Source organism: Octopus bimaculoides, chromosome 6 (assembly GCF_046866305.1).
Source record: "Octopus bimaculoides isolate indiv1 chromosome 6, ASM4686630v1, whole genome shotgun sequence".
Classification (NCBI taxonomy): Eukaryota; Metazoa; Mollusca; class Cephalopoda; order Octopoda; family Octopodidae; genus Octopus; species Octopus bimaculoides.
This window is the reverse complement of record NC_142933.1, coordinates 58,484,345-58,501,586: the sequence shown is the minus strand read 5'-3', so window position 1 is coordinate 58,501,586 and position 17,242 is coordinate 58,484,345. Positions and strand designations below refer to the sequence as shown.

The 17,242-nt window shown below is 41.4% G+C and overlaps 1 protein-coding gene across 12 annotated transcripts in view; it reads right to left on the bottom strand.

The window, feature by feature from the left end:
• LOC106873629 (jmjC domain-containing protein 8) overlaps positions 1–17,242 on the bottom strand; it is a 462,181-nt gene that overhangs the window by 7,472 nt on the left and 437,467 nt on the right. Inside the window, exon 10 of one of the 12 annotated variants that reach the window (XR_008264424.2) lies at positions 3,397–3,488. The exons of the other annotated variants lie outside the window; for them this stretch is intronic. The gene's annotated coding sequence lies outside the window, so the exon portion shown is untranslated. The remainder of the gene's footprint in view (positions 1–3,396; positions 3,489–17,242) is intronic. 12 annotated transcript variants of the gene reach the window in all.

The following is a 17,242-nucleotide window of genomic DNA, read 5'->3' as shown; positions in this document are numbered from 1 at the left end:
CCAGTGACCAGTGCTGTGAGGACAGGATTGGGGAGTGAGTGATAAGCATAAACATGGCAGTGAGATGTGGAGACTCTACTCCAGACTGGAGTGGTGTCTCAGCATCTTTCACTTCTGTAATTTGAGACACATCTTGGATATCAAGTGGACTGACCACATCACCAAAGTCTTCAACCACACCAAAATACCCAGCATATTCAACCCTGCTCCAGCAGCGTCATCTGTGCTGGCTCAGTCATGTACATTGCATGCCAGACTGGAAGATCCCAAAAGACCTCCTGTATAGGGAATTGTCCACCAGCACAAGAGCACGTGGATGACCTCATCTTCATTTCAAGGATGTCTGCAAGAGGGATATGAAGTCACTTGATCTGGACATCTTAAGATGGGAGGAGGTTGCAAATGATTGCCCACGCTGGAGACAGGGGAACAAAAACAGGAACTTGCCATTAAAGAAAAGCACACTCAACAGAAGGAAAAACCAGTAGCACCCACAGAGTACTCTTTCAAATGCAGTCACTGTATACATGACTGCCACTCCCATGTGGGCCTCTACAACCACAACAGATGCTGCACCACCATCAGCAGCTGACATAATTTCTTTGGGTGCAAATCCATGACCTCTCAAAACTGACAGATGCTTACTACTAGTGCATGAGAAAGAGGAAATGTGGTGAAGTGATGTAGTTTGGTTTGTTAGGGTAGGATGTGTGAAAAGTTTTGTAGAACTCAGTTTTGCTGAAGTGGGTGGGTCTTCTCAAGAACCTAATATTGCCAGACATCCTGCTCCATTGTCATCTCCATGAGCATTTAGTTTTGAACTCCTCTGTTATGGCCTGGAGGACTATGATGAATAAGATCGGTCCTCACTACTTCATCTATGTCTTCCTGGGTCTCCTTCTTTCACAGGTACCATCCACTTCCCTTGATCAGCACTTCTTCATACAGCTATCTTCATTCCAATGCATCACATGTCCAGACCAATGTAGTCTTCTCTCTTGCATGCTGCATCTGATTTCTCTTATGCCCAACTTTTCTCTCAACACATTTGTACTTTGTTGTACATCCACCACTGATGTTGCACATCCAACAGAGCACACTACCTTCATTCCTCTCTAGCCTATGCATATCTTCTGGATTCAGAGCTCATGTCTCACTACCATGGAGTATAACTGTTAGTACACAAGCATCACACAATCTACCTTTCACTCTGAGAGAGAGAGAGAACACTTGTTGCCAACAGAGGTAAAAGCTCACTGAACTTGCTCCATTCTATTCTTATTCAAGAAACAATACTTTCAGAACATCCTCCACAATTGCTAATTTGGTCGCCTAGGCAACAAAGACCATCTACAACTTCAAGAGAGCCTCCTGGGCATTTGAGATAGTCTGATTGTTTCCTTAATGCTTTTTGTTCCTGCACATCTGCCACATATGAAGATGATTTTATCTGTTAATCTGCCTGAGATTCCACTGCACCTCTTATGTGTCCATAACTTACACTGGGTGCAGCAAATGGAATTACTTCCAACTCATTTCCTACATATTGAGCAGGGCCATTTACTTGATGGAAAGAGATTTACCTGCTTTTTTGCTAACAACAACTTTGGTCTTCACTAAGTTAACTTTAAGGTCTCTCAATTCCAGGTTTTGTTTCCATACCTGGAAATTCTTCTCAAAATCTGCTACAGATTCTACAATAAGAGTGAGGTCATCAGCATATAGAAGTTTCCATGGGCATTTAGTTTTGAACTCCTCTGTTATGGCCTGGAGGACTATGATGAATAAGAGTGAATTGAGAACTGAGCCCTAATGAATCCCTACTTGTATGCTAAATTCATCACTGTATTCATGGTCGATTCTCACCCTACTGACAGCATCACTGTATATGGCTTGCATAGTTCTAACAAACTACTCATCTACTCCTAACTTCCTTAGAATACCAGATAACAGAGCAAGGGACTCTGTCAAAAGCTTCTCCAAGGTGACAAAAGTCAAATACACTGACTTACTTTTGGCCTAATACTTTTCCTGCAGCAAGGAAGATGACATCTGTGGTACTTTTCCCAGGTACAAAACCAAACTGCATCTCATCTAGTTTAATTCTATTCCTAATCAATAGAATATATATATATATATATATATATATATATATATATATATATATATATATATATATATATATATATATATATATATACACACACACACACATATATACACATATATATACATATATACATATTATATATATATATATATATATATATATAAATATATATATCAATAGAATGTATATATGTATATACATATATATATATCAATATAATGTATATATGTATATATATATATATATATATATATATATATATATATATATATATATATATATATATATATATATATATATATATTTATACACACATATACATGAGAGCTTCTACCTCTCTTGGTAACAAAGGGCCTCTCCTTCAGAGTGAAATTGTATGATGCCTGTGTGTGAACACCTATGCTTACACACCAGTGAAACATGGGCTGTGACTACAGAGGACATGCAAAGGTGAAAAAGAAATGAAGCTAGTATACTTTGCTGGCTGTGCAATGTCAGTGTGCATGTACAACTGAGTGTGAGAAAAACTGGGCATAAAAACTTGAGAGAAAAACTGGGCATAAAAGGCATCAGATGTGGTGTGCAAGAGAGACAACTGCACTGGTATGATCATATGATGCATATGGATGAGGACAGCTGTGTAAAGAAGTCTCAATCTCTAACTGTGGAGGGAACCTATGGAAGAGGTAGATCCAGGAAGTCATGGTATGAGGTGGTGAAGTATGATCTTCAAATGTTGGGCCTCACGGAGGTGATGACAAATGACCAAGACCTTTGGTAATATGCTGTGCTTGAGAAGACCCATCAAGCCAAGTGAAACTGACTGTAGTTGTGGCCGTTGCTGGCGTCATGTAAACGGCACCCATGAAATTGTAATCATGGCCATTGCCAGTAGAATGATCTTCAAATGTTGGGCCTCATGGAGGCAATGGCAAGTGACCAAGACCTTTGGCGTTTTGCTGTGCTTGAGAAGACTCGTCAAGCAGAGTGAAATCATAGTCACAGCTGTTGCCAGTTTCATGTAAATGGTACCTGTTCTGGTAGCACGTAAAAAGTACTCAATACACTCTTGGAGTGGTTGGTGTTAGGAAGGGCATCCAGCTGTAGAAACCATGCCAAATCAAACTGGAATCTGGTGCAGCTCTCTGGCTTACCAGTTCCAGTCAAACCATTTAACCCATGCGAGCATGGAAAGCAGATGTTAGATGATGATGATGATGATGATGATGATGATGAAGATGATATACATATAGATAAAGATAGATATGGCTGGTCTAGGAGGTTACCTTGGGTTTCACATCCATGAAATGCTTAGCTTTAAAGCGTTTCCCCAGACTCCAAACCTGCTGGCCTATGGCTTCTCTAGTAAGTGGCCTCTCTAGAAAATGGAGGAGGAAAAGACTTTGTTACTATATGTCAACATAAATGTCATTATGCATGCCAGGAAAACAGTGTTGTTCAATAAAGATTTGACCTGGATCAAGCAATCCGACCATGTATGCTCTTTTGATGTAGCAATGGTGGCCTATGACAGTGCTCATTTATGCAACCTCATCGGATCATATATCCTCAATGCCCTTATGAAGAATTTCCCCTCTATCCTCTTTGGTCTCTACAGGGATGATTCCCAACGGGCACACCCTAGACAGACTTAGGAAAGATCTAATTAGCACCATTGACTCCATGGAACTGAAAATCACTATCAAGACCAATTTCACCTACACGGACTTCTTAGATATTACACTTGACTTGGGCTCCGGTACATACAGGCCCTAACACAAACCAAATGAGAGGCTGACAGGCATCAATACAGCCTACTGTCACCCAACCATCATATTAAAAAACCTGGTGAAGGATGTTAGCAAGAGGACCACAAAACTTTCTTCTAGCTGAGAGATTTTTGATGCAGCAGCCTCCTACTATAAGCAGATTTAGGGACTGTATCTCTTACATGCCAGGCCCCAATACCTGCAGAAGGAAGTGCCATAGGAATATCATTTGGTTTTCCCCCTCCCTCATCATCATCATCATCATCATCGTTTAACGTCCGCTTTCCATGCTAGCATGGGTTGGACGACTTGACTGAGGACTGGTGAAACCGGATGGCAACACCAGGCTCCAGTCTGATTTGGCAGAGTTTCTACAGCTGGATGCCCTTCCTAACGCCAACCACTCGGAGAGTGTAGTGGGTGCTTTTACGTGTCACCCGCACGAAAACGGCCACGCTCGAAATGGTGTCTTTTATGTGCCACCCGCACAAGCCAGTCCAGGGGCTCTGGCAACGATCTCGCTCGAAAATCCTACGGAAGCCAGTCAGGCGGTACTGGCAATGGCCACGCTCAAAATGGTGCATCTCATGTGCCACCCGCACAAGAACCAGTCCAGGGGCACTGGCAACGATCTTACTTGGCTTGCCGGGTCTTCTCACGCACAGCACATTTCCAAAGGTCTCGGTCAGTAGTCATCGCCTCGGTGAGGCCCAATGTACGAAGGTCTTGCCTCACCACCTTAGCCCAGGTCTTCCTGGGCCTACCTCTTCCACAGGTTCCCTCAACTGTTAGGGTGTGGCACTTTTTCACGCAGCTATCCTCCTCCATTCTCACCACATGTCCATACCAGCGCAATCGTCTCTCTTGCACGCCACAACTGATGCTTCTAATGTTCAGCTTTTCTCTCAAGATACTTACACTCTGACGGGTATTCACATTGACATTACACATCCAACGGAGCATACTGGCTTCATTCCTTGCGAGCTTACGTATGTCCTCAGCAGTTACAGCCCATGTTTCACTGCCATGTAGCATGGTTGTTCGTACGCATGCGTCATACAGTCTGCCTTTTACTCTGAGTGAGAGTCCCTTTGTCGCCAGCAGGGGTAAGAGCTCTCTAAACTTTGCCCAGGCTATTCTTATTCTAGCAGCTACACTTTCAGTGCACCCACCCCCACTACTAACTTGGTCGCCCAGATAGCGGAAGCTATCGACTACCTCTAGTTTTTCACCCTGGAATGAGATAGAAGTTGTTTCCTGTTTGTTTGCAGTCTTTATTGCACCTGAACATCTGCCACAAACAAAAACTAACTTGCTAGTTAACCTGCCTTTGATGTTGCTGCACCTCTTATGTGTCCATAGCTTGCACCGGGTACATCTTATAGAGTTACTACCTACTCCTTTTCTACATACTGAGCAGGGCCATCTACCTGAAGGGGTTTGTGTTTTATCTACCTTCCTACTTATTAGGATTTTGGTTTTAGCTAGGTTGACTCTAAGGCCCTTCAATTCTATACCTTGCTTCCACACCTGAAACTTCTCCTCTAGTTCTGATAGTGACCTTCAACATAAAAATGTGTCTAGGTAGGATATTCCTATGGCTAGTAGATAAACACTTCACATGATCACATAAGTTTGGATGCATTTTCAAAAGTCACAACCTAAGGGTCTCTTTTAGCTGTGTACCCAATATTAGGAGCATTCTAGTTAACAACCCTAGACCATGGGTGGAGGCAGGAGGCTCATGCAGGGACCACAACAGATGCCCAGTGGGAGGCAATTGTGAAAGCAACGAAGTCATCTATGAAGCTGAGGTGGTAGCCAACCCTAATAGCAACATCAGCAGCCTTCTCAGTGACTAGTACAGTACCAATAGCAACAACAGCAACCTGAACAGAACTAGCAGCAAGCACCACTGTCAGTAATAACAATAACAGCAATGGCAACATCCAGAACAAAGTTAGTAACAGCACCATCGCCAATGATAACAATAATAACAGTGACAACATGATAACAGACAACAGCTCCAGCAACACCAACAATGATGGCTATAACACCACCAACAGCGTCACCATCAATGATGTCCCCTATGCCAACATTAATGGCACCAGCACCAGTACAAACGCCAATGCCAGCTTTAACAACTCTGATGCCAACACCAACACCAGCAACAGCAGTAGGAGCAGTGTCAACATCAACAGAAACAGCATCGCCAACATCTGCACACAAAGATACATCGGATGTTCCAGAAACACATTCAAGCCACATTTTGGGAAGGAAGCCAGATGAGTAAGACATTGTACCTAGATAGGCCAGCAGAAAGGGTACTACAGTAGGGGTTATAAATTACCATGCCATTAAGGGTTTGTCTGCTTGCTCCACATATACACCCATATGCAGATATATAGATACACATACATACAGAAATGTATATATAAACAATCTATACATAAATATATACACACAGACTAACATGGGACACAAACATGCACACACACACACACATATTTGTAAATAGTAAGGGATTACTCCAAACATTTACTGGTTTGCTCTCAGGTATTCAAAATACGTTATTGAAACATGTACAATCCATATAAAGCTGTATATATATATATATATATATATATATATATATATATATATATATATATATATATATATATATATATATATATAAAATTAAAGGTAATGTTAAGTCACTTTGTAATAGTCTTTATTTTTATTATTGTAGATAATAATAATAAAGGAATGCCAACTTCAGGAAGCCAGCCAGCCACCTATTAACCTACCAATCAGGTGACTATGCAAACCAGATCAATTACATTCTCACTAGACAGCAGGATGCATGGTTACTACTAAATACAAACACCTTCCTTGGTGAAGAATGTACCCCCAGCATAGACTAGTCATTAGTGACTTTAGACTCCAGACCAGAATGATGCCAAAAAGCAGACCAATCTGGAAAAGAAGGATTTGGAAGATTAAGGACTCCTTCATATGGTCAGAGATTTAGGGACATCCTAATTGAGAAATTTGATGGGAGGAAGGAGGAGCTACAAACTTCTGACATAAAGGGCAACTGGAAATTCCTGCAGGAGAGCTTGCTGAGTACCACAGACCAAATCTGTGGTGGGTGCAAAGTCCCATCTATACCTAGGGTGACATGGTTCTGGAACAATGCTGAAGACAGAGCCATTAGAGCAAAGAAACAGGTCTGGGAGAGTGGGGGTAGCAGGGAACTATTTCAGAAGGGAAGCTAGGAGACAGGTATATCTAGCCAAGGTAGAAGCAGGAAAGAAGTTTGCCTATGTTCAGTGATGTGAGGACCAAAAACTTGAAGTGGTTTGGATTGCAAGATAGTGTATGAAAGAAAATTGTGATGTCATATGAGAGAAACGTGTCCACATAGTTGATGGCACACTTGCATTGATTTCTGCAAAAGAAGAGGCTTGAAAATGCCATTATGAAAGACTGTTGAATGTGGAGAATGAATGGGAGGAGGCGAGTCTGCCAAATGTTGACCCAACTGAAAAACCAGCTATCTGAATCGACAGTAGTTTGGTAGATAAAGTAATTAAGGATAGATAAAGTAATTAAGGATATGAAAACAGGGAAAGCCCATCAAGAATCACCGCTGAGATGCTTAAAATATCTGGCGGTGTAGGTTATAGTCTAGTCACCCATATTGTAAATTAGGTGGTTCACGAAGGAGTCATACCCAATGATTGGTGTAGCAGCACCATAGTCAACTGCGACAAAGGTAAATGTGATGCCTTAGATAGAAATAATTACAGAAGTATCAAATTATTGGATCAGGTGATGAAAGTTACTGAGAGGGTCATAACCCAACTAATTAGGGAGAGACTTCGTCTAGATGAGATGCAGTTTGGTTTTGTGCCAGGGAGAAGCACCATTAATGCTATATTTCTGGTAAAGCAGCGGCAGGAAAAACATATAGCCAAAGATAAACCTCTGTACTTGGCTTTTGTTGACTTGGAGAAAGCCTTTGACAGGGTTCCACAATCCTTTATCTGGTAGTCAATGTGGAAATTAGGAATAGACAAGTGACTAGTGAGAGCTGTACAAGCCAAGTACAGGTTCACTATCAGTAAGGTGAGGGTTGGCAATGAGTACAGTGAAGAATTCAGGGTACAAGTAGGGGTTCACCAAGGATTGGTGCACAGCCCCCTCTTGTTCATCATAGTCCGCCGGGTAATAACAGAGGAATTTAAGACAGGCTGCCCCTGGGAGCTCCTCTATGCTGATGACCTTGGTCTTATAGCTGAATCATTACCATAACTAGAGAAATTTCAGGTATGGCAGCAAGGTTTAGAATCGAAGGGCCTTATAGTTAAGTTAGCAAATACCAAAGTCTCAGTAAGTAGGAAGGCAGACAAATCACCAATCCATTTAGATAGATGGCCCTGCTCAATCTGAAGTTGTAGGTAAAAACTCCATAAGATATACCTGGTGTAAGCTATGGACATATAAGAGAGAGGTGCAGCAATATCAGAGGAAAATAGCTTTTGTACGTGTAAGATGCACAGGTACAATAAACACCAAAAATGTACAGAAAATAGACTCCATCAACTGCCAGAGGGGTAAGCTAGAGGTAGTAGATAACTTCCGTTATCCTGTGGAACCTGTGGTAGAGGCAGACCTAAGAAGACACGGGACAAGGTGGTGAAGCATGATCTTTGAACTTTGGGCCTCACAGAGGCAATGACTAGTGATCAAGACCTTTGGCGATATGCTGTGCTTGAGAAGGCCTATCAAGCCAAGTGAAACCGTGGTTGTGGCTGCTGCTGGAGTCACATAACTGGCACCCAAGCTGGTGGCATGTAAAAAGCATCATTCAGGCGTTGAGCCTCACAGTGGTAAGATGGCCAATGTCAATGACATGTAAAAAGCACTTTTCAAATGATCGAGACCTTTGATACAATGCTGTGCTTGAGAAGACCCATCAAGCCAAGTAAAATCATAGATGTGGCAGATACTAGTGTTATGCAAATAGCACCCGTGCCACTGACATGTAAAAGCATCCATTATACTCTCACAATGGTTGGCGTTAAGAAGGGCATCTATCCTGCTAAATCAGACTGGAGTCTGGTGCAGCCTTCCAGCTTGCCAGCCCTTGTCAAACCATCCAACCCATGCCAACATGGACAACGGACATTAAATGATGATGATATATACACACACACACAAACTGATAATAATACAATAATGTGGATAATCCACCCCACATGCATATCATTGGGTATGTATGCTATCAATAACAATAACAAGAGCACTCAGAGAGTGCAAACCTCCACCAAGGCGACACCAACATTCTCTCAACAATTAGAAAGAGATGATTTTTAAAATGAGAATATCTGAAATAAACTCGACTGCTCTTACAAACGAGAATACTAAAAATGAACCCAACCAATCTCAAAAGTTAAGTGAAAAAACCAGAAAAATAATTCAGAATCCTTGTCTGGTACCTAATCATTCCCAATGGTAATCATGGAATGTGAAGGTGGCTTTAGAAAATTTAGTAACAGTAATAAATAGTTTATCCTTATTTAATAGAAGCCAAAGTTAAATTCACCATTCAAAATAGTTTCAAAGGCGGAGGTAATAATAATAAGCTCTACTCAAGAATTTTTAAATGAATAGAATTAAACCATTTGGCTCGCTCTTCTCTTAAGTTCCAGCCTTCCTTTAGTATTCCTGTTGTTTTAGATTGATGTATATCTGTAGGTATATATGTAAGCATACTGTAAAGTGTTAATATCATCATCATCATCATCGTTTAACGTCCGCTTTCCATGCTAGCATGGGTTGGACGACTTGACTGAGGACTGGTGAAACCGGATGGCAACACCAGGCTCCAATCTAAATTTGGCAGAGTTTCTACAGCTGGATGCCCCTCCTAACGCCAACCACTCAGAGAGTGTAGTAGGTGCTTTTACGTGTCACCTGCACGAAGGCCAGTCAGGCGATACTGGCAACGGCCACGCTCGAAATGGTGTCTTTTATGTGCCACCCGCACAAGCCAGTCCAGGGGCATTGGCAACGATCTCGCTCGAAAATCCTACGGAAGCCAGTCGGGCGGTACTGGCAACGGCCACGCTCAAAATGGTGCATCTTATGTGCCACCCGCACAAGAGCCAGTCCAGGGGCACTGGCAATGATCTTACTTGGCTTGCCGGGTCTTCTCACGCACAGCACATTTCCAAAGGTCTCGGTCAGTAGTCATCGCCTCGGTGAGGCCCAATGTACGAAAGTCTTGCCTCACCACCTCAGCCCAGGTCTTCCTGGGCCTACCTCTTCCACGGATTCCCTCAACTGTTAGGGTGTGGCACTTTTTCACGAAGCTATCCTCATCCATTCTCACCACATGTCCATACCAGCGCAATCGACTCTCTTGCACATCACAACTGATGCTTCTAATGTTCAGCTTTTCTCTCAAGATACTTACACTCTGACGGGTATTCACATTGACATTACACATCCAACGGAGCATACTGGCTTCATTCCTTGCGAGCTTACGTATGTCCTCAGCAGTTACAGCCCATGTTTCACTGCCATGTTGCATGGCTGTTCGTACGCATGCGTCATACAGTCTGCCTTTTACTCTGAGTGAGAGTCCCTTTGTCGCCAGCAGGGGTAAGAGCTCTCTAAACTTTGCCCAGGCTATTCTTATTCTAGCAGCTACACTTTCAGCGCACCCACCCCCACTACTAACTTGGTCGCCCAGATAGCGGAAGCTATCGACTACCTCTAGTTTTTCACCCTGGAATGAGATAGAAGTTGTTTCCTGTTTGTTTGCAGTCTTTATTGCACCTGAACATCTGCCACAAACAAAAACTAACTTGCTAGTTAACCTGCCTTTGATGTTGCTGCACCTCTTATGTGTCCATAGCTTGCACCGGGTACATCTTATAGAGTTACTACCTACTCCTTTTCTACATACTGAGCAGGGCCATCTACCTGAAGGGGTTTGTGTTTTATCTACCTTCCTACTTATTAGGATTTTGGTTTTAGCTAGGTTGACTCTAAGGCCCTTCAATTCTAGACCTTGCTTCCACACCTGAAACTTCTCCTCTAGTTCTGATAGTGACTCCGCAATTAGGGCAAGGTCATCAGGGGCAACCTGTCTTGAACTCCTCTGTGATTGCCTGGAGGACTATGATAAATAAGAGGGGGCTGAGGACGGAACCTTGGTGGACCCCTACCTCCACCCGGAATTCATTGCTGTACTCATTTCCAACCCTCACCTTACTAGCAGCATCTCTGTACATGGCTCGCACAGCTCTCACTAACCATTTTTCTATCCCAAGTTTCCTCATTGACCACCAGATAAGGGATCGGGGGACCCTGTCAAAGGCTTTCTCCATGTCAACGAAAGCCAGGTACAGAGGTTTATCCTTAGCTAGGTATTTCTCCTGCAGCCGTCTTACTAGAAATAAGGCATCAGTAGTGCTATTACCTGGCACGAACCCAAATTGCATCTCATCTAAATTGATTCGCTCCCTAATTAGTTGGGCTATGACCCTCTCTGTAACTTTCATAACCTGATCTAACAGCTTGATGCCTCTGTAATTATTTGTATCTAAAGCGTCACCTTTACCTTTGTAGCAGTTGACTATGATGCTACTACACCAGTCATTGGGTATGACTCCTTCGTGTATCACCTGGTTCGTAATACGGGTGACTAGGCTATAGCCAACACTGCCAGATATTTTGAGCATCTCTGCAGTGGTTCCTGATGGGCCGGGGGTTTTCCCGGTCTTCATACTCTTAATTGCTTTATCTACACTGGTACTATCAACTTGGATAGTTGGTCCCTCTATTGGGTCGTCATACGGCAGGCTCTCTTCCTCCCATTCATTCTCTTTATTAAGCAATCTATCGTAGTGGCATCTCCAGACCTCTTTCTTTGCATCCTCATTTAGTGCAAGCGTACCATCATCCATGTGAACACATTTCTCTCCTACGACATCACTATTCTCTCTCCTACACTGTCTTGCAACACGAAATACCTCGAGTCTTTGGTCCTCACGGCGCAGAACATTGGTAAATCTTTTCTTATTTGCTTCCCCTCTGGCTAAATAAACCTGTCGCCTAGCCTCCCTTCTGGCACATTGGTACAATTCCCTACTACCACCGTTCTTCGAGTCCTTCTAAGCCTGTTTCTTTTGTCTAATAGCCCTGTCTACCTTCTTGTTCCACCACCACGTTACTCTGGGTTGAGAGGGGACCTTACACGACCCACAGATCTGGTTGGTGGCTTTCAACAGGTTGTCCCGCAGAAATCTCCAATTGTCTTCCAAGTTGTATGATGCTATATCACCTTCTATTTCGTTAAATGCTTCAAGTAACTTGTCTCTAAGTCTCTGTCCATTTGCAGGGTCTTTAAGCTTCCACACCCTTCTCCTCCAGGCCGGTCTAATTCTGGGCACCCATTTTGCCTTGATCCCAAAGTCGCTAACTACTAATCTATGTTGTGGGGTACATTCTTCGCCAGGGTAGGTATTTATAAGCCGCCCTCTTTCCCTATTTCTGGCGAGGATGTAGTCGATTTGGCTAGAGTGTCTGCCGGAGCGGTAGGTGACTAGGTGACTGGCAGGTTTCCTGAAGTTGGTATTGCAGACCATAAGATCGGTTGCATCACAGAACTCCAGCAGTCTGGTTCCCTCCTCGTTGCGGGAACCGAAGCCATAGCCTCCATGTATGCCATGGAAGCCTCCAGCATGACGTCCGACATGACCATTGAAGTCTCCAGCCACAAAGAGAAGGTCCCTGTCACTTGTCGATGAGGTAGTTTGCAAGAGGGTGTCATAGAATTGGTCTTTCAGACCATCTGGTAGCCCCGGTTGAGGTGCATAGGCTGAGATGACAGTAGCTAATCTATGATGAAGCACTAGTCTAATCTTAAGTACTCTGTCACTTACTCTAACGACTTTGATTACCTTATCCACCCATTTCTCCGCTAGAAGCATTCCTACGCCCCCAACCCCGTCAGTGTTCCCTGCCCAGAAAATCTTGTACCTGTGTTCTTTGCCTGTGAGGAACCTCGCAGAACCTCCTCTCCATCTTACTTTCTGGATGCAGCACATATCTACGCGTCTCCGTTCAAGCATCTCAACAATTTCACCAGATCTACCTTTCAGCGTGCCGACGTTGAGAGGGCCAATCCTAACAGTATGGGTGTTGGGGGTGTGGGCCTGTAGCCTGGGAAGGGAAAAAGCAGTGTCGTGTACCTGAAAAGAAAACTTGCAATTGGAAGAATTCATAAGCAAAACAGTACCTACAACCTGCAAACATTACTCAAACTTAATGCGCTACCCAAAGGTAGGGGAGAGGATGGCCAAGGCCACTAGATGGGTTCCGGGAGACAGCCGAGGATGACAGGATGACAGAGGAATGAACTTCCGGTCGAGGGGGTGGGAGGGCGGGTGTACCATCAGCCAGGAGATAGGCCTCTTAATCGTAGATTTTAAATATTTGAGAGACAACAATGCATAAATCGCAATTTTTAAAAGAGCAATGAAACCTAGGTGGATAGAATATATAAGTAGCATGAATTTAGGAAGCTTAGAAAATGAATAAGTATGAATTTAAGACAAAAACTGAATTCAATTGAATTTCATGGAGAGAAACAAGATAAATAATAGAGGGCAGACTAAAGCGCAAAAGGTATGAGATGTTTGAGGCCGTAAATAAATAAAAATCTCTATCTTATCTGCATTGCATATATAATATATTAATATAAACAATATGTAAACATATGCATATATGCATACATATATGTACATACCTACATCTATATGTATATATACATGCATATATGGGTACAGGACATCACAAAAAAACATTAAACACAGTGAGAAATGAAAACAGAAGACAAACTTTTTTCAAACAACGAAAAAAACAGACAAACGAGACATTAGAAGACATGATTTTTCTGTCTCTTGTCTCTTCTCTCATTCACGTCTACTAGAGTTCAAAAAAATAATAATTTTTCTATTGTCTTGGCCTAACAGCCCTTATTGTTTGTTTTCACTGTCATCTTTTTACTGTCTTGTTCTCACTGTCCTGTTCTTGTTAACACTTTCACCCTCCGCAAAAAATTCCAAATTTTATTTGGTTTGCTTTGCGGGATTCCTTTATCCATCAGCTTCTACTAAGATAGAGACGCAAATAAAATTAATAATAGAGAAATGAAAATAAAGCTTTGGAAACAGCCTAAAGGGAGATGATTGAGAAAGACTTGAAAGTCAATGTAAGATTGTAATCATGTAAAGTAAAGTAAATATGACAAATAATCCAGAATCCTTGTCCAAATCTAATCAGTTTGTGCCAGTTATGAGGCTCAAATCCATTCAGAGGTTCTCAAGATATATCTTGTCCACAGACAAACAAACACAACTGAAAACAATACCTCCATCTTCGCTAAGGCGGAAGTAATAAACATCATACCAATAGCAAAAATAGTAAAGTGAAGTAAAATACAGAGATTATAATAATCATATCGCTGTCAGTGTCAATATTGATATAAGTAGTCATTATAAACCATACTGATAAGACTGCTCAGGTCTGGAGGTGACACAATGATAACAAACATGATGATATGGCCATGGTTACATAGTGATGTAGTACAACAATACTAACAAACAGGATGATATGCTTCCAGCAACATGACTATATAGTACAATAATAAACCTCATTAGTAATTACAGAACTTATTGTAAGGAGGGGAATGGGTACATCGATGGGTGTGAAGAATGAGGCTGGAGGATGTTAGGATACAAAGGCATTAGACATGGGTAGGTGTTTAGGAGTGGGGCCATGGGACATATAGTTACTCTGAATAGTTATTGAATAAGCACTTGAAGTGGTGCCCACAAAGTTTGCTGTTAAATGATTATAGGTGCACAGAAATCCTCCTCTTACTAAGGCTGGCTTATTGAAATAAGGGTATCTTAGGGCATTATGTGTCACAACACATTTATCCTCATACAATTGCTATTCAGTGGGTAGGTTCTAGAGGCCCTACAGTTATACATGTTTAAGCTGACCCTGGCTATATTTGTGATTTCTGGTAGTGTTCTTAGTTTAAGGGGTTAGCATAAATTTAGGTGGAAGCATGAGTAGCAGGTATGTTATGGTTGGCAAGGAATGGTATCATCAATACCCTAATGACTAAGGAGCTCACTAAAATGCTGAGGGACATAGTTAATTAAGCACAAAGGCCTGACATTTTGGTCTTTTAGTTTGAATTTATTGAAGTTGGTGATTATGGACCCTATCATAGATGACATAATTGTAAAATTTTCAACCATAATATATGCTTACATAGCCACCTCAATTTGATCCTGTCTGACTGAACTTCTTTCTCTCTTGGATCCTTATCTCATTTCTTACCTTCTTCTTGGACTTTTGCTACATCTTTTGAGCGACTTTATCACTACTCCAATCAGATTATTCTTGTGAATGTTAGTGGTTAATATGAGCAGTGGAATCTTTGCTGAGAGGAGAACGGGTATAAAAAAGGGCAAAGGTGAATGTGAGTTGGTTAATGTGAACAGTGGTGTCTTAGTAAGGTAGGTTTTGAAATTGCTGTGAAAACAGTCAGTATAAACTTGGCATCATAAAGAATTCAGAATGGTTACTGAACTAATGTAAATTCAGAAGTAACAATGAAATCCAGTCGACAAAAAAAAAAAGATTAAAAAAATAATGAATCATTAGACTAGTGAATAAAAAGAACTCACCAAAAGAAGCTTAAACATTTCATAGGTAAATGAAAGAACTTCTAAAAAACTCTCTAAAGAACTGTGTATTTTTTCCATAAATTTTTATTTGCCTCTTAATTAAAGTTCTTTTATTATGTTTATACTCAACGGTTTTGTTTTGTTATTGTCAACTTTTCTTACTTCTGTAACTACCACATCTTCTGCTCTAAGCAAGTTTGCTTGTTGAACTCATTTACAGTCTCCTCAGCAGTGGACACAGACTGTTAGAGCCTGTTGATGGTATCAGGAGGTCACCTGGGGTGTAACAACTGGTGTCAGAAGTGGGATATATTTATTGCTGCACTTAGCTGATTATTCACTATGGAGCCAGAAGGAGTACACACAAGGAAGCAGGCAGTGAAGAAAGAGGTTTCTCTGGCTACAATCATGAAAGCATTACAACAAAACCAACATGATAAACTGACTGAGTTGAAGGAAGAGCAGAAAGCGCAGCACATGCGTCTTCAGGGACAGTTGAACACACTTGTGAAAAGAATGTGGAAGAACAGCAACAGTTGTTCTTCAACATGAAAAAGTACATTAAGAATTAGAGCAGTACAGACATGAGGTGGCTCATGATATGATATTACAAGATGCAAGGAACAGTTAAGTGAACAGCTGAAAATGTTTAAATGAGAGAATGAAGGCTGTAGAACAGTTTTGTATTGCTGAACCTCAAGCTGATGAGCAGAAATCGCATAGAAATGGTGGGCAACATATGCTACATTTTGAGAATGACAAAACTTCCAGAGGTGCCCTTTCTGGAGTGGGTGCTAATTGTCTGTGGAGGACAGAAGCTGTTAATCTTCACAAGTTGAAGTGTTAGAGAAAAGTGCACAGGGTACAATTTCAGACCCACACACGGGCTAGAGGAGAATCACTAAAACAGCTTGCCCAGGAACTTTTGGCTTTTCTTCTGAAAGAACAGTTTATCAATGCTTCGGGAAGTACAGAGCTCAAAGTTCAAGTGAAACAATTAAGCCAAATACTCTGCAAGAGGCATTTGCAAGAGCTCTGGAATTTGAGTTGTATGTAAGGTCTAACACAAGAATATTCCAGGTGGATGACAGTTCGAGATTCAAAGCAAGGAAGGGGCAAGTATGTGAAGCAAGAAGATTTAATGAAAGTTGTTGGTACTGCAAGAAGGTTGGACATAAGAGAAAAAGCTGTTTGAAGAAGAAAGAATAAGAGATGGTTGGAATAAATTGTTGACACTGTGGGAAGCCAGGATACAAGATGCAACCCATTCAAATTTTATTTTGGCTGCAATCTTTAAGCTCTTTTCTTTTATTTTAGGTTTACTTCTTGTCCTGTATTTTCCAGGTTTATTAAATACTTAAATATTGTTATTCCTGGCTTGCATTTTTCTTTCTATCATAGTATAGATATATATCAACAACAGTGTACTGTAAGATCAATGATGGTAGAGTCTGAAAAGTATAAAGTTCCAATGGTAATCAAATCGGAGTGGTGATTTATATATATATATATATATATATATATATATATATATATATATATATATATATATATATAATTGCTTATTCTTGGTAGTTTTTTTACTTATTTAGTCCCTC